Source organism: Mobula hypostoma, chromosome 29 (genome assembly GCF_963921235.1).
Source record: "Mobula hypostoma chromosome 29, sMobHyp1.1, whole genome shotgun sequence".
In the NCBI taxonomy this organism is placed as follows: Eukaryota; Metazoa; Chordata; class Chondrichthyes; order Myliobatiformes; family Myliobatidae; genus Mobula; species Mobula hypostoma.
The window spans coordinates 26,481,851-26,506,290 of record NC_086125.1 but is presented as its reverse complement, the minus strand read 5'-3'; the positions used below and the strand labels follow the sequence as shown (position 1 = coordinate 26,506,290).

At 43.7% G+C, this 24,440-nt stretch overlaps 1 long non-coding RNA gene across 2 annotated transcripts in view; it reads right to left on the bottom strand.

Annotated features, from left to right (window-relative positions):
* Positions 1–24,440, bottom strand: part of LOC134339365 (uncharacterized) — an 84,886-nt gene that overhangs the window by 27,795 nt on the left and 32,651 nt on the right. The window contains exon 1 of one of the 2 annotated variants that reach the window (XR_010016384.1): positions 20,992–21,019. The exons of the other annotated variant lie outside the window; for it this stretch is intronic. This is a non-coding gene — a long non-coding RNA (uncharacterized LOC134339365). Of the gene's footprint in view, positions 1–20,991; positions 21,020–24,440 lie in introns of those variants that run through there. 2 annotated transcript variants of the gene reach the window in all.

Sequence of the window (24,440 nt, the reverse complement as noted above, 5' to 3'; positions counted from 1 at the left end):
GCCCCACACCACCAGGTTCAAGTACAATTCCTTCCCTTTAACCATTTGGTTCTTGAACCAACTTACACAACCCTAATCACTATAGTTTTGCAACACTACAGCCACTTTGCACTAAAGTGGGGCTTTTTTGATTTAATTGTTTTTCCTTGTAAAAAAATTGTGTATAATTAATGTTTATATTACGCCATGCGTCTACGTTTTTCATTGCACTTGTGCATAGGACAACAAACTGCACATTGACTTTAAATTTTGTTGGAACAGACTCAAAGCACCAGATCCCTAATCCCATCCCTCATTTGTGTGTTTCAACGTATATAGAACCATAGAACCTTACAGCACAGAAACAGGCCTTTTGGCCCTTCTTGGCTGTGCCGAACCATTTTTCTGCCCAGTCCCACAGACCTGCACCTGGACCATATCCCTCCATACACCTCTCATCCATGTACCTGTCCAAGTTTTTCTTAAATGTTAAAAGTGAGCCCGCATTTACCACTTCATCTGGCAGCTCATTCCACACTCCCACCACTCTCTGTGTGAAGACGCCCCCACTAATGTTCCCTTTAAACTTTTTCCCCTTCACCCTTAACCCATGCCCTCAGTTTTTTTTCCTCCCTTAGCCTCAGTGGAAAAAGCCTGCTTGCATTCACTCTATCTATACCCATCATAATTTTATATACCTCTATCAAATCTCCCCTCATTCTTCCACTCTCCAGGGAATAAAGTCCTAACCTATTCAACCTCTCTCTGTAACTCAGTTTCTCAAGTCCCGGCAACATCCTTGTAAACCTTTTCTGCACTCTTTCAACCTTATTAATATCCTTCCTGTAATTTGGTGACCAAAACTGCACACAATACTCCAAATTCAGCCTCACCAATGCCTTATACAACCTCACCGTAACATTCCAACTCTTATACTCAATACTTTGATTTAAAAAGGCCAATGTACCAAAAGCTCTCTTTACAACCCTATCTACCTGTGATGCCACTTTTAGGGAATTTTGTATCTGTATTCCCAGATCCCTTTGTTCTACTGCACTCCTCAGTATCCTACCATTTACCTTGTATGTTCTACCTTGGTTTGTCCTTCCAAAGTGTAATACCTCACACTTGTCTGTATTAAACTCCATCTGCCATTTTTCAGCCCAGTTTTCCAGATGGTCCAAGTCCCTCTGCCAACTTTGGAGATCTTCCTCACTGTCCACTACACCTCCAATCTTTGTATCATCAGCAAATTTGCTGATCCAATTTACCACATTATCATCCAGATCATTGATATAAATGACAAATAACAATGGATCCAGCACTGATCCCTGTGGCACACCACTAGTCACAGGCCTCCACTCAGAGAAGCAATCCTTCACTACCACTCTCTGGCTTCTTCCATTGAGCCAATGTCTAATCCAATTTACTATCTCTCCATGTACACCTAGCGACTGAATTTTCCTAACTAACCTCCCATGTGGGACCTTGTCAAAGGCCTTACTGAAGTCCATGTAGACAACATTCACTGCCTTCCCTTCATCCACTTTCCTGGTAACCACCTTGAAAAACTCCAATAGATTGGTTAAACATGATCTACCACGCACAAAGCCATGTTAACTCTCCCTAATAAGTCCCAGTCTATCCAAATACTCGTTGATCCTATCTCTCAGTACTCCTTCCAATAACTTACCTACTATCGACATCAAACTTACTGGCCTATAATTTCCCGGATTATTTTTAGAGCCTTTTTAAAACAATGGAACAACATGAGCTATCCTCCAATCCTCTGGCACCTCACCTGTAGATACCGACATTTTAAATATATCTGCCAGGGCCCCTGCAATTTCAACACTAGTCTCCTTCAAGGTCCGAGGGAATAACCTGTCAGCTCCTGGGGATTTATCTGCTCTGATTTGCCTCATGATAGCAAGCACTTCCTCCTCCTCAATCTGTATAGGTTCCATGACCTCACTAGTTATTTGCCTTATTTCCATAGAAACCATGCCAGTTTCCTTAGTAAATACAGACGCAAAAAAAAAAGTTTAAGATCTTCCCCATTTCTTTTGGTTCCATACATAGCCAACCACTCTGATCTTCAAGAGGACCAATTTTATCCCTCACTATCCTTTTGTAGAAGCTCTTTGGATTATCCTTCACCTTGACCGCCAAAGCAACCTCATGTCTTCTTTTAGCCCTCCTGATTTCTTTCTCAAGTTTTTTTTTGCACTTTTTATACTCCTCAAGCACCTTATTTGCTCCCTGTTTCCTATATGTCATAAATCTCTCTCTTCTTCTTTACCAGAGTTCTAATATCCCTTGAGAACCAAGGTTCCTTCTTCTTATTCACTTTGCCTTTAATCCTGACAGGAACATACAAACTCTGCACTCTCAAAATTTCTCCTTTGAAGGCCTCCCACTTACTAATCACATCCTTTCCGTAGAATAACCTGTCCCAATCCACGCTTTAGATCCTTTCTCATTTCTTCAGATTTGGCCTTCTTCCAGTTTAGAACCTCAACCCGAGGACCAGATCTATCCTTGCCCATGATCAAGTTGAAACTAATGGTGTTATGATCAGTGGAACCAAAGTGTTTCCCTACACACACTTCCGTCACCTGTCCTGATTCGTTTCCTAATAGGAGATCTAATATTGCACCCTCTCTAGTTGGTACCTTTATATATTGATTTAGAAAACTTTCCTGAACATATTTTACAAACTCTAACCTGTCTAGACCTTTAACAGTATGAGAGTCCCAATCAATATGTGGAAAATTAAAATCCCCTACTATCACAACTTTATGTTTCCTGCATTTGTTTGCTACCTCTCTGCAGATTTGCTCCTCCAATTCTCACTGACTATTGGGTGGTCTATAATACAACCCCATTAATGTGGTCATACCTTTCCTGTTTCTCAGTTCCACTCGTATGGCCTCGGTAGACAAGCCCTCTAATCTGTCCTGCCTGAGTACTGCTGTAACACTTTCTCTGACTAGCAATGCCACCCCCCCACCCACCCTTCATCCTCTGCCTCTATCACGTCTGAAACATCGGAACCCTGGAACATTAAGCTGCCAGTCCTGCCCCTCCTGTAGCCAAGTTTCACTAATGGCTATAATGCGGCAATTCCATGTGTCAATCCACACCCTCAGCTCATCTGCCTTCCCCACAATATTCCTTGCATTGAAATAGACACACCTCAGAAGATTATTACCACCACACACAGCCCTTCTATTTGTGACTTTACATGAACTTTTAACATCATTTATTTTCACCCCCGGTCCACTATCTGCTCTGGCACTCTGGTTCTCATCCCCCTGCAAATCTAGTTTAAACCCTCCCCAGTAGCACTAACAGACCTCCTTGCAAGGCTTGTAGTTCAGGTGTAACCCGTCTCTCTTGTACAGGTCCCACCTGCCCCAGAAGAGGTCCCAATGATCCTGAAATCTGAAACCCTGCCCCCTGCACCAGTTCCTCAGCCACTTGTTCATCCTCCAGAGCATCCTATTCCTACCCTCACTGGCACCTAGCACAGGTAGCAATCCTGAGATTACCACCCTCGAGGTCCTGCTTTTTAACTTCCTACCAAGCTCTCTATACTCACTCCCCAGGACCTCCTCACTCTTTCTTCCTACGTCATTGGTACCGATGTGTACCATGACATCTGGCTGATCACCCTCCCACTTCAGAACACTGTGCACGCGATCAGAGACATCCCTGACCTTGGCACCCGGGAGGCAAGAAACCATATAAGAACGTGTGCATCACCAAAGGGACCAGTAATTCCCAGCCAAAGTGGTAGATGTAGGTTCAATTACATAGACATAGACATAGATATACTTTATTGATCCCGAGGGAAATTGAGTTTCGTTACAGCTGCACCAACCAAGAATAGAGCATAAATATAGCAATACAAAAACCACAAACAATCAAACAACAATATGCAAACTATGCCAGATGGAAATAAGTCCAGGACCAGCCTATTGGCTCAGGGTGTCTGACCCTCCAAGGGAGGAGCAACATTTAAGAGAGGTTTGGATGGGCACATAGATGAGAAGGTAGGGAAGATTATGGCTGAGGTGCAGGTAGATGGGACTAGGCAGAAAATCAGGCTGGCATGAACTAAGTGGGCCATAGGGATAGCTTCTGTGCTACACTCACAACACGCTCAGGACGAAGGGTTCCGGCCCGAAATGTTGACTGATCGTTTCCACGGATGCTGCGCGACCTGCTGAGTTCCTCCAGCATATTGTAAGTGTTGCTTTGACCCCAGCACCTGCAGAGTATTTTGTGTTTCGCTTCTGAGCTGTAGTGCTCTATAAATCGGGACTGGTGAAAAAGTAAATTTAGAACTTATCACTTCAGTTAGTTGGTGATAAATGTTTGGAACATTCTATCATGCAGAAAACAACTGTATTCAAACATTCTGATGAAGAAACAATGATTGGGGGCCTGTGGGCTCTTCAATGGATTATTGTATTTTGGGTGGATGTGCTACTTTGTTAATGAATGTACTCAGGAACTTCTTTGAGAGGTAATAAATTAACATACATGTAGGTGCTATCACAATGGAGGCACGACAGCACCTCCACTTTCTTAGAAGTTGCGCTGATTTGGCATGTCAACTAAAACTTTTACAAACCTCTACGGGTGCACAGTGGAGAGTATCCTAACTGGCTGCAATAACCAGAAACAAAAAGAAGACTACAGAAAGTGGTGGATATCCAGTCCATCACAAGCAAATCCCTCCCCACCAATGAGCACATCTACAAGATCAGTGCCACAAGAAAGCAGCACCCGTCATCAAGGGCCCCTGCTATCCAGGGCATATCTTATTCTAGCTACTACCATTGGGAGGAGGTACTTGCCTTAGGCCCCACACTGCCAGGTTCAGGAACAGGTATTACTTTACAACCATCAGGCTCCTGAACCAGCGTGGATAACTTCACTCACCTCAACTCTGAACCGATTCCATGACCTACAGGCTTTCTTTCAAGGACTCTACAACTCATGTTCTCAGTAGGGTTTCATTTCAATTTGAACAGTTTGTCCTCTTTTACATATTGGTTATTTTTCACTTTTTTATGTATAGTTTTTTCATAAATTTTATTGCATTTCTTTATTTTTCCTTTAAATGCCTGCAAATAAATGAATCTCAAGGTAGCATATGGTGTCACATATGTACTTTAATAATAACTTTACTTTGACTTCGAATGCATTAAAGGAATAGGCTTCAATATACTATAATATATTCGGACTTGAATGGCCTGGAGAGAGTAAAAGCATGGGTTTGTTGTTAATGTAAGGATCTGAACTTTAGTGGGAGACAAAGTACAGGAGAGATGAACCAATTAGTCTCTATTTTAGTAAGGGACTGCTCCTTTGGATTGAAATGAGAAATTTGAAACCTATACTGAGTGGTCACTTTATTAAATACTTTACCTAAAAAGCGGCCATTTTATGTTAGTGGTCCTTTGCTGCTGTAGATCATTCAAGGTACAATGTGTGTTTAGAGATGATCTTCTGCACTCCATTGCTGTAACATTTTGTTATTTGAGTTACTGTCACCTTTCTATCAGCATGAACCAGTCTGGCCATTCTCCTCTGACCTCTCTCATTAACAAGGGCTTTTAATCCACACCACTGGGTGTCTCTTTTTGTTTTCCTCACCATTCCCTACGGACTGCTGCGCGTGAAGATCGCAGGAAATCAATAGTTTCTGAGATACTCAAACCACCCTGACTGGCCCTAATATTCATTCCACAGTCAAACTCACTTAGATCACATTTCTTCCCCACTCTGATGAACAACAACTAAACCTCTTGACCATGTCTGCATGCTTTCGTGCATTGAGTTGCTGCCACATGATTGGCTGATTTAGATATTTGCATTAATGCGCAGGTGCACACATTTGCCTAACAAAGTGGCCACTGGGTATATCCTCTAGATTCATACACAGAGGTATCCTAGAGCGTGTTATTTTGTGACAAAGGAACTAATTAACCTGTTACAGCTGCTTTGGTTTACAGCCTGTTCGCCAACTCTTGCACAGTGGGAGAAGAAATATTCTTCTGATCACCTGTCTTCTTGGATTATGAGAGTTTTGCACCTCTCTGTATTGAGTATTTGCCAAATATTCATTCACCTCAATCACATGACAGCAGCGCCTCACTCAGATGACTAGTAGCTGGCATGGCATCGTGGTCAGGACTACTAATTGGTACGCTTTGTTCTTTCCATTCCAACTGAAGAAATGAAAGGATTATCCACCCATTATTTTTGTGGAGCACTGCCACAAGAAAGCAGCATCCATCACCAAGGACCAAAATAAGAACCTACTAACCGGTACCGCTTTGGAATTACGTAACCTGCTAATAAAGTAAAGCTGGAACGCGACCCTTGTGGCTGCATCTACATGCTGGGCCCAGGACAGGCCACACGATATGTTAACATCCAGGAATTTAAAGCTGTTGGCTCTCGTCGCTAATACTTTCAAAGCATCATACATGTAAAAGCATTTCAAGATTCGAAAATGAAGATTCAAGTTTATTTATCACATGTACATTGAAACATACAGTGAAATGCATCATTTGCATTAACAGCCAACGCAGCCAAGGATGTGCCAGTGGCAGCCCACAAGTGCTGCCCCCACATTCCAGCACCAACAGAGCATGCCCACAGTGCTCGGCAGAATGACATAGAGCACAACAAAACAGAACAGAACAAGCAACAAAACAACAACAGCAAAACATGAACCATTATAAAATGGTGGCAGCGAGGGATGGACCAAAAGCTGGTGACTGAATTGTGGGCAGAGAGGGGGGTTGAGGGAGGTTGAGAGGGAGGAGAGAGAGGGGGCAGGTAGAAGCCTTAGTTTCCAAGCTACCAGGTACAGAAGAAGTTATTACCCTTCGACTATTAAGCAGCTAAACCAGTGTAGATAACTTCATCAAAGTTGCTGGTGAATGCAGCAGGCCAGGCAGCATCTATACGAAGAGGTACAGTCGATGTTTCAGGCCGAGACCCTTCGTCAGGACTAACTGAAGGAAGAGTGAGTAAGGGATTTGAAAGTTGGAGGGGGAGGGGGAGATCCAAAATGATAGGAGAAGACAGGAGGGGGAGGGATGGAGCCGAGAGCTGGACAGGTGATAGGCAAAAGGGGATACGAGAGGATCATGGGACAGGAGGTCCGGGAAGAAAGACAAGGGGGGGGGGTTGACCCAGAGGATGGGCAAGAGGTATATTCAGAGGGACAGAGGGAGAAAAAGGAGAGTGAGAGAAAGAATGTGTGTATAAAAATAAGTAACAGCTGGGGTACGAGGGGGAGGTGGGGCCTTAGCGGAAGTCAGAGAAGTCGATGTTCATGCCATCAGGTTGGAGGCTACCCAGACGGAATATAAGGTGTTGTTCCTCCAACCTGAGTGTGGCTTCATCTTTACAGTAGAGGAGGCCGTGGATAGACATGTCAGAATGGGAATGGGATGTGGAATTAAAATGTGTGGCCACTGGGAGATCCTGCTTTCTCTGGCGGACAGAGCGTAGATGTTCAGCAAAGCGGTCTCCCAGTCTGTGTCGGGTCTCGCCAATATATAAAAGGCCACATCGGGAGCACCGGACGCAGTATATCACCCCAGTCGACTCACAGGTGAAGTGATGCCTCACCTGGAAGGACTGTTTGGGGCCCTGAATGGTGGTAAGGGAGGAAGTGTAAAGGCATGTGTAGCACTTGTTCCGCTTACACGGATAAGTGCCAGGAGGGAGATCAGTGAGGAGGGATGGGGGGGACGAATGGACAAGGGAGTTGTGTAGGGAGCGATCCCTGTGGAATGCAGAGAGAGGGGGGGAGGGAAGGATGTGCTTAGTGGTGGGATCCCGTTGGAGGTGGCGGAAGTTACGGAGAATAATATGTTGGACCCGGAGGCTGGTGGGGTGGTAGGTGAGGACCAGGGGAACCCTATTCCTAGTGGGGTGGTGGGAGGATGGAGTGAGAGCAGATAGAAACATAGAAACATAGAAAATAGGTGCAGGAGTAGGCCATTCGGCCCTTCGAGCCTGCACCGCCATTTATTATGATCATGGCTGATCATCCAACTCAGAACCCAGCCTTCCCTCCATACCCCCTGACCCCTGTAGCCACAAGGGCCATATCTAACTTCCTTTTAAACATAGCTAATGAACTGGCCTCAACAGTTTGCTGTGGCAGAGAATTCCACAGATTCACCACTCTCTGTGTGAAGAAGTTTTTCCTAACCTCGGTCCTAAAAGGCTTCCCCTCTATCCTCAAACTGTGACCCCTCGTTCTAGACCTCCCCAACATCGGGAACAATCTTCCCGCATCTAGCCTGTCCAATCCCTTTAGGATCTTATACGTTTCAATCAGATCCCCCCTCAATCTTCTAAATTCCAACGAGTACAAGCCCAGTTCATCCAGTCTTTCTTCATATGAAAGACCTGCCATCCCAGGAATCAATCTGGTGAACCTTCTTTGTACTCCCTCTATGGCAAAGATGTCTTTCCTCAGATTAGGGGACCAAAACTGCACACAATACTCCAGGTGTGGTCTCACCAAGGCCTTGTACAACTGCAGTAGTACCTCCCTGCTCCTGTACTCGAATCCTCTCGCTATAAATGCCAGCATACCGTTCGCCTTTTTCACCGCCTGCTGTACCTGCATGCCCACTTTCAATGACTGGTGTATAATGACACCCAGGTCTCGTTGCACCTCCCCTTTCCCTAATCGGCCACCATTCAGATAATAATCTGTTTTCCTATTTTTGCCACCAAAGTGGATAACTTCACATTTATCCACATTAAATTGCATCTGCCATGAGTTTGCCCACTCACCCAACCTATCCAAGTCACCCTGCATCCTCTTAGCATCCTCCTCACTGCTAACACTGCCACCCAGCTTTGTGTCATCCGCAAACTTGGAGATGCTGCATTTAATTCCCTCATCCAAGTCATTAATATATATTGTAAACAACTGGGGTCCCAGCACTGAGCCTTGCGGTACGTGAAATGGGGGAGATGCGTTTAAGAGCAGAGTTGATAGTGGAGGAAGGGAAGCCCCTTTCTCTAAAAAAGGAAGACATCTCCCTCGTCCTAGAATGAAAAGCCTCATCCTGAGAGCAGATGCGGCGGAGACGGAGGAATTGCGAGAAGGGGATGGCGTTTTTGCAAGAGACAGGGTGAGAAGAGGAATAGTCCAGATAGCTGTGAGAGTCAGTAGGCTTATAGTAGACATCAGTGGATAAGCTGTCTCCAGAGACAGAGACAGAAAGATCTAGAAAGGGGAGGGAGGTGTCGGAAAGGGACCAGGTAAACTACCAACCGAAGGAAGAGTGAGTAAGGGATTTGAAAGTTGGAGGGGGAGGGGGAGAAATGTCACCAGCAACTTTGATGTATGTTGCTTGAATTTCCAGCATCTGCAGAATTCCTGTTGTTTGTAGATAACTTCACTCATCTTAATGCTGAACTGATTCCACGTCTTCAAGGACTCTGGAATCCAGTATTTTTTATTTACTTGTTTATTTATTTATTATTATTATTATTGTTGTATTTGCACATTTTGCCTTTTGCACATTGTGTAGTTTTTCATTGATTATTTTGTATTTCTTTGTCCTGTGCATGCCTGCAAGAAAATGAATCTCAGGGTAGTATATGGTAACAGATACATACTTTTCAAATAAAGTTACTTCGAACTTTAAAACCAGTGTCTTGAAAAGGAAGGAACAATGATTTTCTTAATGCGATCGACAGGGGAGGGTAACTAATAATGTGCTGAGGGTGAAGGAGTTGGAAGAGTTAATGTGTGGGTTTGGTTACGTTGACATGTTCCTGATCCATTCCAACTCTGAATCACATGGTGTCTGCTTCTCCATTAGATGCCACTTGGCACAAATTCACTCAGAGGCTGCATACTGCACATGACCAGAAAAGGGCATGAAATGGAAATTGCAAATTTCTGTTCTTTTTAACCAAATTAGTAAAACTCAAGAACATCAATTATTGTGTGTGTTGTTTTTTAAATATTATGATCAGCACATAGCCTAATATGCAGTGGTATGTGAACTGGCTTTCACTTTTGGACCCAAGGCTACACAGAGTTCATGCTTGCTGGTCTGCCTAATGAAGACAAGCACTCTACTCCCTTGTTTATCACAGCCCCTCCCCACCACTGAGCACATCTGCAAGGAACTCTGCCTCAGGAAAGCACCATCCATTTACCAAGAACCACCATCATCCAGGCCATGCTCTCTTCTCACTGCTGCCATAAGGAAAGAGATACAGGAGCATCAGGTCCCGCAACACCAGGTTAAGAAACGGTTATTATCCTTTAACCATGAGGCTCCTGAACAAGCACAGATAGCTTCATTCACCTCAACAGTGAACTGATTCCACAATCTACAAGGCCTCTGCAACTCATGTTCTCAATATTTATTTACTTAGTAATACAGTTTGTCCTCTTTTGCACATTGGCTGTTTTTCCAATCTTTCTGTGTAGTTTTTCATTGATTTTATTACCTTTTGTTTTACGGTGAATGCCTGCAATAAAATGAATTTCAAGGCAGCATCTGGAAACACGCATAGTTTGATAAGAGATTTACTTTGAACTTCATAATAGATGGCGTTAGGTACAGAGAATGCTTGTCTGTGCCTCTGGATCCAATTCCACTGTTATTCAGTTCACTGGAGGTAAAGCCATTAGGGGTAAAGGCTGTATGATAATGGTGCCCTTTATAATTTAAAGTAATCCAAATGTGCTTTAAAGCCAGAGAAATACTCTTTGATGTCAATTTATATATTTTTTTAAATTTAGAGATACATCTCAGAACAGGCTCTTCTGGCCCAGTGAGCCGTATCCCCCAGCAACCCACCGATTTAACCCTAGCCTAACCACAGGACAATTTCCAATGACCAATTAACCTACTAACCGGTACATCTTTGGACTGAAGGAAACCGGAGCACCTGGAGGAATCCCATGCGTTCACAGGGAGGAACATACAAACTGTTTACGGCGCATGCCAGAGTTGAACTCCGAAATCTCCCCGAACTGTAACAGCATTGCGCTAACCGCTATAATACTGTGGCAGCCCGCCTGGTCACTGTTGTCATGGAGGGAACTCAGCAAGTTCTAATGGACAGCACTGTGATCACCTTTTTTACTGATGCTGCTTGAAGGATGACGATTGTCAGGAAACCATGTGGAATTTCCTTCGAAGCAATGTCCCAGGGCTTGTTTTTCCCATGTCTATATTATTTTTCATTAGCTCCAAAAACTCTCATTAGACCCATACTTGGAATATTGTGATCAGTTCTGGTCGCTTCATTATAAGGAGGATGTGGAATCTTTAGAGAAGGTACAGAGGAGAATTACCAGGATTCTGTCTGGATTGGACAGCAAATCTTATGAGGATAGGTTGAGTGAGCTAGAACTTTTCTGTATGGAGCAAAGGAGGATGAGAGGTGACTTGATAGAGGTGCACAAGATGATAAGAGGCATAGACTGAGTGGACAACTAAAAAACATTTTCCCAGGGCAGAAATCTCTAATACGAGGGGACATAATTTTAAAGTGATTGGAAGAAAGTATAGGGAGGATATAGAGTTAAGTATTTTTACACAGAGAGTGGTGGGTACATGGAATTCACGGAGGTGGAGGTAGATACATTCGGGAGATTTAAGATACTCTTAGATAGGCACATGGATGGTAGGAAAATGGAGGGGTGCAACCACCACTCTGTATGAAAATACAATCACCTTAAACTGATGCACCCTGCTATTAGCCATTTCCACCCTGAGAAAATCTCTGGCTATCCACTCAGTCTCTGCCTCATATCGTTAAGTTCATATTTCAGGCTGAGACCCTTCAACATGACTGGAAAGGAAACTTATCCCCCTCCATGGATGCTGCCTGACTTGTTGAGCTCCTCCCACAGTCTGTGTGCGCTGCTTAAGATCTCAAGCGTCCACAGAATCTCGCGCTCACCAACTTTCAGATTGTTTGTTTTCCTGACCTCCATAATGCAGCCTCTCCCAAGAAAAGAAGCCAAAAGCCCATAACTGGAAATCTCTAACACTAATTCTCTGTAGAACTAAATGTGACTGACAACAGTGATGAAGGTTAGTAGGATTGCATTTGCCCTTATAGAGATGTCCTCATTGAAAGATCTCACAAGTTCCAAGCAAGGTGATTTAGATTACACTTTCCTCAACTCTCGTTGGTCAGAATTAGAATCAGGTTTAATACCGCAGGCATATGTCGTAAAATTTGTTAACTTTAAGGCAGCAGTACAATTAAATACATGATAAATAAATATAGAAAAAAGACACAATTACAGAAAGTATATGTCTATTAAACAGTTCAGTTGAAAATTAGTGTTAAAAAACAGAAATAAAAGAAATAGTCAGCAGGTGTTCATGGTTCAATGTCCATTTAGAAATCGGATGGCTGAAGGGAAGGAGCTGTTCTTGAATCGTTGAGTGTGTCTCAGGCTTCTGTACCTCCTTCCCAATGGTAACAATGTAAAGAGGACATGTCCTGGGTTGTGGAGGTACTTAGTAATAGACACCACATTACTAAGGCACCGCTCCGTGAGGTTGTCTTGGATACAACAGAGGCTCGCTGACTAATTTACACGTTTCTGCAACTTAATTTGATCTTGTGCAGCAGTCCCCGCTTCCCATACTAGACGGTGATGCAGCCAGTCAGAATGCTGTCCACAGTACATCTGTGGTATTTTAAGCGTTTTACTTGACAGACCAAATTTCCTCAGATTCCAAATGAAATATAGCCACTGTCTTGCCTTCTTTATCGCTGTATCAGTATGTAGCGTTCAGGTTAAGTCCTCGGAGATATTGACACCCAGGAGATTGAAATTGCTCACTCTCCACTTCTGATCCCTCCATGAGGATTGGTTTGTCAGTCTTATGCCCTGAGATTATTTCCCATTGGTCCATCGTCACCCAGAAGCACAACAAACTTAGTGCATTATTCTTGAACGGTAATGCAGTAATAGTGGCAACCAATTTTCTCTCGCTAAGAGCAATAGAGCTGTCACCAAATAAAGTTCTTAAACATTAGTCAGGGCCGTGGAAAAGATTGTCTTTCTCTTAACAAAACTCAAAGATTAGCAAAGTTCAAAGAAAATTGATTATCAGAGTACATTTATGTCACCATGCACAACTTTGAAATTCATTTTCTTGAAGCTTATTGATTAGTTTTTGAGAGGATGATAGTACTGTATTGAATGTCAATCTGTAGTTGATAAAGAGCATCCTGATGTATGCATCTTTACTGTTGGGATGTTCCAGGGTTCTGCGAAGAACCAATGAAACAGCATCTGCTGTTGACCCTGTTGTGACAGTAGGCACGTTGGAGTGGATCCAAGTTGCTTCTTAGGCAGGAGTTCATCACCAAACTCTCAAAGTACTTCATCACAGTAGATGTAAGTGCTAGTGCACGATAGTCATTGACGCAGGTGACCCCGTTCTTTGTAGGCACCGGTATAATGAAGCCTGCTTGAAGCAGGTGAATACCTACGACTGCTGAAGCAGGCGGTTAAAGATGCTGGTGAACACTCCGGCCAGCTTATCAGCACAGGTCCTTAGTACTTGGCCAGGTACCCACCTGGGCCAAATACTTTCCTTTTGTTCCACTCATGAAGGATGCTCTCACATCAGCCTCAGTGACTGAAGTCACAGGGTCATTGAGAACTGTGAGAGTCCGCGAAGGTGCCTTCATGTTTTAACGGTCAAAGTGAGCATAAAAAGGCATTTGGGAGTGAAGCCTTGTTGTCACCTATTGTATGTCACTCGGTTTCACTCTGCCACAGCTGTCCAGCATCCTTGCATGATTCAAGTTTGGTCCTGAATAGCCACTTCACATGCAAGATGGCTTTCTGGAGATCGTACCGGGACCTCTCGCATGTCACTTGATCACCAGACCTGATCGTCACTGATCTGGCCCTCAGCAAATTCCAGTCTCATGGTTCATCCAGGGTATCTGGTTGGGAAGACTTTGAATGATATTGTGGGGGATACACACGTCTATGACAGCTTTTAACTCATTGTGGTGCTGATTGGTTCCTGATGACACTGCCGGCATAAGCAGATATACAGATTTCTACAGATGTACTATAGAAAGCATTCCATCTGGTTGTAATACTGTCTGGTACGGGGAGGGCCGCTGCACAGGATCGGAAAATTCTGCAGAGGGTTGTAAATTCAGCCAGGTCTGTCATGGGCATGCGCCTCCCCAGCATCGAGGGTATCTTCAAAAGGCAATCCTCAAAAAGGTGATATCCATCATTAAGAACCCCAGCGCCCAGGACACGCTCTCTTCTCATTGCTTCCATCAGGGAGGAGGTACAGGAGACTGACGACACACTCTCAATATTTCAGGAACAGCTTACTCCCCTTGGCTATCTGATTGCTGAACAGACAATCAACCCCAGCAGCACTGCCCCACTATTTTTGCAATATATATGTACATACTCTATATCATATAGTGCACAGATATACATTTCTCATTGTAATTTATAGTATATTTTGTGTGTGTACTGTATTGCTGCACACAAAAAAACAAATTTCATGCTTGTATGGACAGAGCAAAGGTGTAATCTGTGTCTTTGAAAGAGAATTAGGCAAGCATTTGAGAGAACAATTTGCACAGCGGAAGAGGAAGTATGAGAGCATGGCGTTGGGATTATTTTCTCAGGAGTTAGCATGGACTCAAGGGCCTGAATAGTCTCCTTTTGGACTACAGCATGGAAAGAGGAGCACGAACTCGAGAGCAGATCAGACTCTAATTCTAACTCTAGCAAATTGATTTACTGTCCCATATTTTTGCGTCCCACTTCAAATCAGAAATGAAGGAGATTCCCTTGTCTCCTTCACTCCCTCCCCAGCTGCTGTCTCCCACATCACAGATGGCTTCTCTGAAATTAGGAGCCAATTTGTAAGGAAGTGGAGCTAACAGACAGAAGAATGTGTTGTAGTTGCCAAAACTCCAGCTTTAGTAATGGAATAAAAATATCATACGCTTTATATTCCGTACTTTAGTAGCAACACAACAACTCCTTTCAAAAGATGCTGATTGCCACAGAAGTTATCATCATGGCTGCATTCTTATGCTCATCTTGAAGTTACAATGGTAGAGATGCTTTAAGAGTTGGAATTACTTTATGAAAGGCTTTGCTGCTTGTGTCTGTTTCTGGTCATCATACCCACCCCCAGTGGAGGAGTACCTGTACAAGCAAGATACAAATCAAATCATAGATGTTCATAAACAATTTGAGTCTTGATGAAGGGTCTTGGCCTTTTGCAGTGAGAAAGCATGCGAGGTGACTTGATAGAGGTGCGCAAGATGATAATAGGCATAGACTGAATGGACACCCAGAGACTTTTTCCCAGGGCAGAAATGGCTAATACAAGGGAGCATAATTTTAAGGTGATTGGAGGAAAGTATGGGGGGTGCGGTGGATTGTCAGGTGGGGATTTTTTTTTAAAACACAGAGAATGGTCGGTGTGTGGAACACCCTTCTGGGTGGTGGTAGAGATAGATATATTAGAGGCTGTTAAGAGACTTAGTTAGGTACATAGATAATAGAAAAATGGAGGGCTATCTTTTACGTTAAAAGGTTGATACAACATCATGGCCAATACAGTATTATAATGTCCTGTTCTGTGGAACAGTGACAGCTTATTCCTCTCCATTGATGCTGACTGACCTGTTGAGTTATTCCAGCATATTGTGTGTGTTGTTCATAGACGTTTATGCTACACAACAGCGCATAACGCAGATGAGGTTAGCAGACTCAATGGGCCGAATGGCCGAATCCTCAGTCTGATGGACATTACTCAGTAATTGCTTTTTTGTCAGTTCAGTGCTTTCATGGTTAACAATACCAACACGGCTTCTTCAATTTCCAGACATACATACTGCTTGAATTCAATTTCGCCAGCATCTGTGATGGGATTGGAACTTGCGTCAATGGTCCAGATCTCTGACTACTAATCCAGTAACCCAAGCGCAATGCTACCATATCCAATTCTAATGGGAAGTGAGAATGTAACACGAATTTCATTCCCATTAAAATGGTGGCGGGTGGGGGGGGGTGGGATAGCAGGGTGGGTGGTGGGACCAGTTGTAAAGAGAGCTCTGATTCTCCTCACACACAGACCCAAGGAAGATTTCAGATCCAGAAAACTGTTGTCGTGGGACAAGATCATGAGGCACGGGAGCAGAATTAGACCATTCGGCCCATCGAGCCTCCTCTGCCATTTCATCATTCAGTATGTTACCCTTCTCAATCCCATTCGCCTGTCTTCTCCCTGTAACTTTTGATGCCCTTAGTAATTAAGAAAGTATCAACCTTTGCTTTAAATATACCCAGACATCCCACCCTGCAAAAACTCATTTCAAGGAGGTAGCACCCCCACCTCCCCCGCAACATCATATACCGCCCCCACCCCCCGCCTGTCGACCTCCAAGGGTGTACGCAATACTTTGTTTAGTGATTTTGTCTAATCTGTAAACCAAGCTGGGTATATGCAGAAAATGTGACACTAAAATATGTACTTATATTATATTATCATGTTTATTCTATTACAACTTTAAGCAAGTCTACAGGGAGTTTGGCCTCATCACGTAGGGCATCAATAGCGTAGCTCCTTAGCATCTAGCCAGCTAGTTTAAATAACGTTAGCTATGCTGTAATGACACCTGTTAAACTCACCTCAGCATGTCTTTTACATTTTAACCCACCATGGGCAATAGAAAAGTCACTGTTGCAAACACTGTCATTATTTTTGAGGTCGACTGTAAAGCCCGCCCACAGAGAAAACTGATAGGTCTACTTAGCAGCGGTCCCCAACATTTTTTGCACCGCAAACCGGTTTAAGGTTGACAATGTTCTTGCGGACCGGCCGACCGGGGGCGGGGTGTTAATCACGACTGGAATATAGGTGATAGTCAATAGCATCATACCATTTTAGGTAACGTTTGGATATTAAACACACAGCGCATATTTTTCCCGTATGAACATATAAACTCATTGCAACACACCAATATCGCTGAATCAGTGCGAGCCCTGGGCTTGTTTCCCTGCAACAAGACGGTCCCATCGAGGGATGAGGGAAGACAGCGATACTCGAAGGGGGTTCCTCGTGTCCAGCCTATTCCGCAATTTAGTTTTCATTGCATTCATTGCAGAAAACTCCACTTCGCAGCGATATGATGTTGGAAATGGAAGCAATGTTTTCAGTGCTTTCATGGCTATCTCAGGATATTTAGCCTTGACTTTGATCCAGAATGCCAGCAGAGATGTTATGTCAAACACATTTTTCAGCCCACCGTCATTTACAAGCTCGAGGAGTTGATATTCTTCCCGCGCTGACATGGATGACGCGCGGGTAATGACCTCGTGTGCGTTCAAATTCAACAGTGCGTGACAGGGAATGAGGAAAGGTGCAAATGACTCATATCGTTTCATATCACCAAATCATATTGTTTCCTCGTGGCCCGGTGGTTGGGGACCACTCTTAGCACAAAGAGAGACCAATGAGGATGCTCGCTCTCCCTCTCCCTCTCAAAAAAATCTATTTCTGAGGTATTGCATATAATTTCCGGGCGTCAGGGAGCCACTATCGATATGCGGGAGACTCCCGGATCTTCCGGGAGAGGTGGGATGTCTGATATACCGAATGAATTGGCTTCCACAGTTGTCTGTGGCAATAAATTTCACAGATTCACCAACCTCTGGCTAAGAAATTCCTCCTCATCTCTGTTCTAAAGGGACATCCTTCTATTCTGAGGCCGTGTCCCCTGGTCCCAGACCCTCCCAGAGGATCATCCTCTCCACGTCCACTCTATCTATGCCAGGGTTACCAACCCGGGGTCCATGGACCCCCTTGGTTAATGGTAGGTGTCCATGGCAATAACAAAGTTTGGGAACCCCTGATCGAGGTTATTCAATAGGTTTCAATGAGATCCCCCCACCACCCCCTTATTCTTCTAGACTCCGGTGAGCATAGGCCCAGAGCCATCAAATGTTCCTCTTAGTTTTAGCCTTGCATTCCTGGAATCATTGTCTTAAGGGGCCCAAAACTGTTCACAGTAATCCAAGTGCTGTCTGACCAATGTCTTACACAGCCTCAGCATTACTTAAGGGATCTGCCATTTAGAAAAAATAATACTGCTCAGAGGGAATTGAATCTGGAATTCTCTGCCCAGGAGAGATGGGAGATTTAGACTCTTGAGTCCTTTCAATGGATTGTAACAAATACAAAATGCTGGAGGAACTCAGCAGGTCAGGCAGCATTTGAGGAAAGGAATGCACAGTATTTATTTTTCCAGCCTGACCTGCTGCGCTCCTCCAGCATTTTGGGTGTGTTACTCTGGATTTCCAGCATCTGCAGAATCTCTTGTGTTTGTCATTCAGTATATGCAACCCACAAAATGCTGCAGGAACTCAGCAGGTCAGGCAGCATCTATGGAGAGGAATAAAGAGCCTGCGTTTCGGGCCAAGACCCTTCATCACAACTGGAGAGAAAGGGGGGAACAGCCAGAATAAGAAGGTGGAGAGAGGGCAGGGGTTCAGATTGGTAGGTGGCAGGTGAAACCAGGTGAGGGGAAGGTGATGGATGCAGAAGGGATATTAAGTAAGAAGGGTAGATGGAAAAGGTAAAGAGATGAAGAGGAGTGTGATAGGAGAGAAGAGAGGACCACAGGAGAAAGGGAAGGAGGAGGATAGCGGAGGGAGGTGATAGGCAAGTGAGCAGAAGAGAACAGTTAAGAGGGAAGTCGATGTTACGTCTATTATTTTTTTTAAAACAGCTGCATGAACCAACCATTGCTCTGAGCAGGAAGTATGGCCCGTAAACTGTGCAGCACTTCAAATGTTTAAATGCAAAAACAAAAATTCCAGCTGCACGGCAACAAACGCTGTGCGCACGGCAGCATTCCAGTTATTGTGCGGCTGTGCACACGCGCAGCTTCGAGGGAATAGTTGGCAAATGGGAAAAGAGGGAATGGAGAGGAGAGGAGAAATTCCTAGAGGTTAGAGAAATCGATGTTCATGCCGTCAGACTGCCGGCTACCCAGTAGGAATATGCAGTGTTGCTCCACATCAGTATAGTAGAGGAGGCCATGGGCCGCCATTCAGTGTATTTCTGGATATTAAGGGATATCTGGAGGAAAATGGAGCTGAGGTGATCATCTTGATAAATGGTGGATCAGGTTTGAACAATTATTCTTACTTTCTACAACGTTTCTGCAGCGCAGATGGGTAGACATTGTGTGTGGGTTACGCTATAAACAACTTGAGTGATCAGCACATTAAGAGAAATGCATCATGGCTTGAGCTGTCTGTGGACACCCTGCTTGTATTCGGTTTTTTTCTCTATTTCTCTGAAATAAGATGCCTGCTACGAGAAAAAAAAAACTCCACAAACCTTCTGTTGGAAAATCCTACTCGTGTCTGAAAGAAATTCTTTCTGGAGGAAGCCATGGGAGTAACTGGCACAGAAATCGGTCAGACCCTCACTGACACTAAGAAAATATTTTCTCTTTACCATGTTGTCTGGGTAACCAGGTTACTATGTACACAAAATACATGTGGCAATTTAATGTTGGGTCCTGTCACACACGATTCACAAGCCAATTATTCTTGGGGAGTCAGGGATCATTTAATTTAAAAGTTCTGACCTGAATCTCTAGTTTTGAAAGTTTTGGACCTGTGTTGGTTACCTGGCCATTGACTTTTTTAAAAATCTTCATAACATTCACTGTTGATTTTGTGCAGTCTTGCTGCTGTGTTGAAATTAAATTTTTGCCAACTCTCCAGAATCTCTGTGTTACTCTAATTCTCTCTTCTGTCCACTCTCAGATTTTTCTTTATAAGGCATTAATCAGATGGCATTTGGAGTGCGGTGAGCAATTTTGGGCTCCGCATCCAAGGAAAGATGTGCTGGCCCTGGAGACTGTCCAGAGAAGGTTCACAAGAATGATCCCAGGAATGAAAGGCATAATGTATGATCAGTATTTGATGTCTCTTGGCTTGTACTTGATGGAGTTTAGAGGGACGAAGTGGGGATCTCATTGAAACCTACCTGATACTGAAATGCTTGGATATGGAGTGGACATGGAGAGAAGGCTTCCATTAGTAAGAGGACCTAGGATCTGTGGGCCCAGCCTCAGATTAAAGGTAGAAGGGGAGGCAACGGTGGCCAGTCTGTGGAATTCATTGTTATAGAGGGCTGTGGAGACCAAGTTATCGGGTGGATTTAAGGCAGAGATTGATAAGCTCTTGGTAAGAAGGCTAAGGGTTATGGGGAGAAGGGGAGGGAATAAGGTTTTAAAAATTTAATGGCAAAACAGATTAGATAGTATTAATTCTGTTCCTAAGGGGTTATGGTCCAAGTTCTCAGAAGATCCCTGTCAGCAATAGTTTACTTGACTCTGTCCTTAACCTCTGGAACAGCTTCCAAATGGAAATGGAAAGTTGATGTTTCTGCTTGGCTTGAGACCATCCATCTGGGCCACTTAAGGACAACGTAATGCTGGAAAGGCCAAAGCTTGAAGGCACTAATCCGAGGTCCCAGATATCTGGTTGGGTGGATGTGAAGGACCCCATGACTCTTTCATCAAGGGAGACCAAAAAATTCTCTAGGCAATATCCCCCACAACATTGATGAGTGAATGGGGTCTACAGTCTCGGGGAGAGTTAATACAGTCAGAATCGGGTTCACTAGACAGTATTATCATAAAACAGTAATGCACTGTGTGGGTCCTCCAGCCTCATTGTTACGCTAGCCAATATAAACCAATTCCGTGATCAATCTAACTGCTCCCTCCCACATAGTACTCCATTTTTCTATCATCAGTGTACCTATCTACTAAGTAACTTAAACATCCCAAATTTATTAGCCTCTATCACCATCCCTGGAGTGCATTCCACACAAACACCACTCTGTGAAAAAAAGTCTACCTCTGACAACCCCCTCCACTCACCTTAAGTGGAGGTCCACTGGCGTAGGCCACTGCTGCCCCGGGGAAAAGGTGCTGACTGTTCACTCCATCGCTGCTTCTGGGGGTAGATGAAAATATGGGGAGTTTGAGAAGGATTAGTGTAAAATCTGGCCATTCATCGTCACTGCTTAGTTGCTGTGATCTACACTCAGTGGTCACTTTATCAACTGTACCTAATAAAGTGGCCAGTGAGTGTATTTTCATGGCCTTCTGCTGTTAGAACCCATCCACTTCAGGGTTTGACTTGTCATGCATTCAGAGATGCTCTTCAACACAATCATGCCCCCAGTTCTAATATTCCAAAACCTGGGCCTTTGTATCTCCCTCTTCAATTTAATCCTTGACTTCCTCACCAGGAGACCACAGTCAGTGCAGATAACATCTCCTCTTCACTGACAATCAACACTGGTGCACCTCAGCCATCCATGCTTAGCCCACTGTTCTGCTCTCTGCATGCCACTGACTGTGTGAGAAGGCATAGCTCAAATGTCATCTATAAATCTGCCAATGACACAGCTATTCTTGGCAGAATTTCAGATGGTGACAAGGAGGCATACTGGATCAAAAGAGACAGCTGGCTGAATTGTGTTGAGTGCACAGAATTGATTGTGGACTTCAGGAGAAGTCGAGGGAGCACACACCAGTCATCATTGAGGGATCAGGGAAATGGAAAGGGTGAGCAGCTTTAAGATCCTCGATGTCAACATCTCTTAAAATCTATCCTGGACCCAACATATTGATGCAATTAAAAATAATGCATGATAATGTCTATATTTCATGAGGGATTTGAGGAGACTTGGTACGTCTGTCACTAAAGACACTGGCAAATTTCTACAGATGTACCGTGGAGCATATTCTAACTGTTTGCATCACTGTCTGGTGTGGAGGGGCCATTGCACAGGATCAGAAAAAGCTGCAGAAAGTTGTAAACACAGCCAGCACTAGGCGATGCCTCAAATAAGCAGCATCCATCATTAAGGACCCTCATCGCCCAGGGCATGCCCTCTTCTCATTTCTAACTTCAAGGTGATGGTGGAGCCTAAAGATACCACTTAACATTTCAGAAACAGCTTCTTCCCCTCTGCCATCCGATTTCTGAATGGGCATTGAATCCATGAACACCAGCTCACTAATTTATCCTCTCTTTTTGCATTATTTATATAATTTAATTTTTAATATACTAATTGTAATTTATAGTTTTTAAAATTACATATTTTAATGTTCTGCTGCAAAACAACACATTTCACGACATATGCCAATGATATTAAACCTGTTTCTGATTCTAATGCATGATTATTTGAGTCACTGTCACCTTCCTGTCAGCTTGAACCAGTCTGGCCGTTCTCCTCTGACCTCTCTCATTAACAACGCATTTTTTGTCCACAGAACTGCCGCTCACTGGTTGCTTTTTGTTTCTGCACCATTCTCTGTAATCCCAAGAGACTATTATACATGAAAATGCCAGGAGATCAGCGGTTTCTGAGATAATCGAACAATCGTTCCACAGTCAACGTCACGAAGATACAAATTCAAAATCTGAAGTTTAGCTAAGGAGAGGTGAGCCTCAAGTAGCCACTGAATGTATTTTGTAGCAATAATAGTGACTGCCTTCAGAGTAACACAAGATAGCTTATTCTCCCGTCCTCAGTGAAGTTCTACAACTTTATTTAGAGCAGCTACAGTCCAAATTCGTGTTTATTTTGTGAGCAGCATGTGCACACATCTAGAACAAACTCTGCCCTTTACCATTTTATACCATCCAGAACTGAACAGGAAATTACTCTGGGCTTTCAAAGAGCCATAACAAATGCTTAAACGGGAAGTGATGTTCCCATTATAGAAGGAAACAACTTTATTTCTAGACTTTTTGAAGTACTTACTTGAACCATGGGAAAATTAAACTTGGGAACCAGTATTCAAGTAAATGAGAAGGTTTGAGAATACTGTAAGTGTTATTTGGATAAACAGATCAGCCTGATTTTATATCTGCCAACAGAGCAGGCATAATTATAAGGTGATTGGAAGAAAGTATAGGGAATATGTCAGAGGTATTTTTTTTAATATAAATAGACTGGTGGTTGCGTGGAATGAGCTGCCACGGATAGTGGTAGAGACAGATATATTTGAGAGATTTAAGAGATCCTGAGAAGTAGGTGATGAAAGAAAGGTGATGTAGGAGAGAATGGTTAAGGTAAGCTGAAAGGTCAGCACAACATCGTGCACCAAAGGGCCAGCACTGTTTATTCTATGTTCTAACAGTCCTTGCATATTTTGACCGACTGCATTTTAAGCCGCTGGCTGGTCAGGAGCGAGCAAGACCTAACCTGGTAACAGAGAGTTTGTGAATGGTTGGAGAAGAATTGGGCACTTAGTAAAGAATGTACCACATGTGAAATCAAGTTTTTGGATCTATTTTAAATAATCTAGGACAAAGCAGCCTGATTAATTGGCATCTCATTCACCACACAGCTTCCCGCCATCACCAATGTGTGTGGTGTGTACTAGCTATTACATGTCTGACACTAATAACTGATCGTATCATGGTCTAGTGCAGCAATTAGAATATGCAGGCAGGTAAGAAGCTGCAGAGGCTAGTGAACTCAGTCTAATACTTTACTGGCACATTTCTTCCCACCACTGGTAGTATCTGCAAGACCGACTGCCTCAAGAAGGCAACATCCATTGGAGATCCCCACCATCCAGGCCACACCATCTTCTGGCAGCCTCCATGGTGTGGGAGGTACAGAAGCCTGAAGTCCGACAGCAACAAGTTTTAAAACAACTACTTCCCTTCAACTCTTCAGTTCATGAACCGACAAAACCCCAATCACAATAGTTTATCAACACTATGATCACCTTGCATTAAAATGGGCTGTTTCCTTCTATTCTACTTCTTTCTTTAAAATTGTATATAATTTATGTTTAACTTATAATCACAAGTATGAACAGGAAACTCAGTGTTGATTTCAACCTTCCCAAACCTGCAATCTCTCCAAACAAGAAAAACTAAAGTTTTGGGTGCAAGGCTCTTCAAGTCAGGCACCATCCCGACTGGAAATGTGTCACGGTTCTTTCACCGTCACACGTCCTGAACCCTGGGACTCCCTTCCCAACTGCACTGTGGGAGCAGCTTCATGAGGGGGAGGGTAGCTCAGGGTTAACTCAAGATGGGTGATAAATTCTGGTCTTGCTGGCAACACTTCTTCCTGAACAAAAATGAACAAACTAGTATTTCTACAGCATCTTCTTATCCACAAGGGTTTTTACAGAAAATGGAAAGCTTTTTAAATGTGGCCGCTGATGTTTCACGAGCCCTTGTGACTCACTCTTAACTAGTGGGGTCTAAACAGGGGTGTAAGTGCAGGACTGGCCCATGGTTGCTGCTTCAGATATTCAATGGAATAGTTTGAACATCTCGGCCAAGGCTCAGC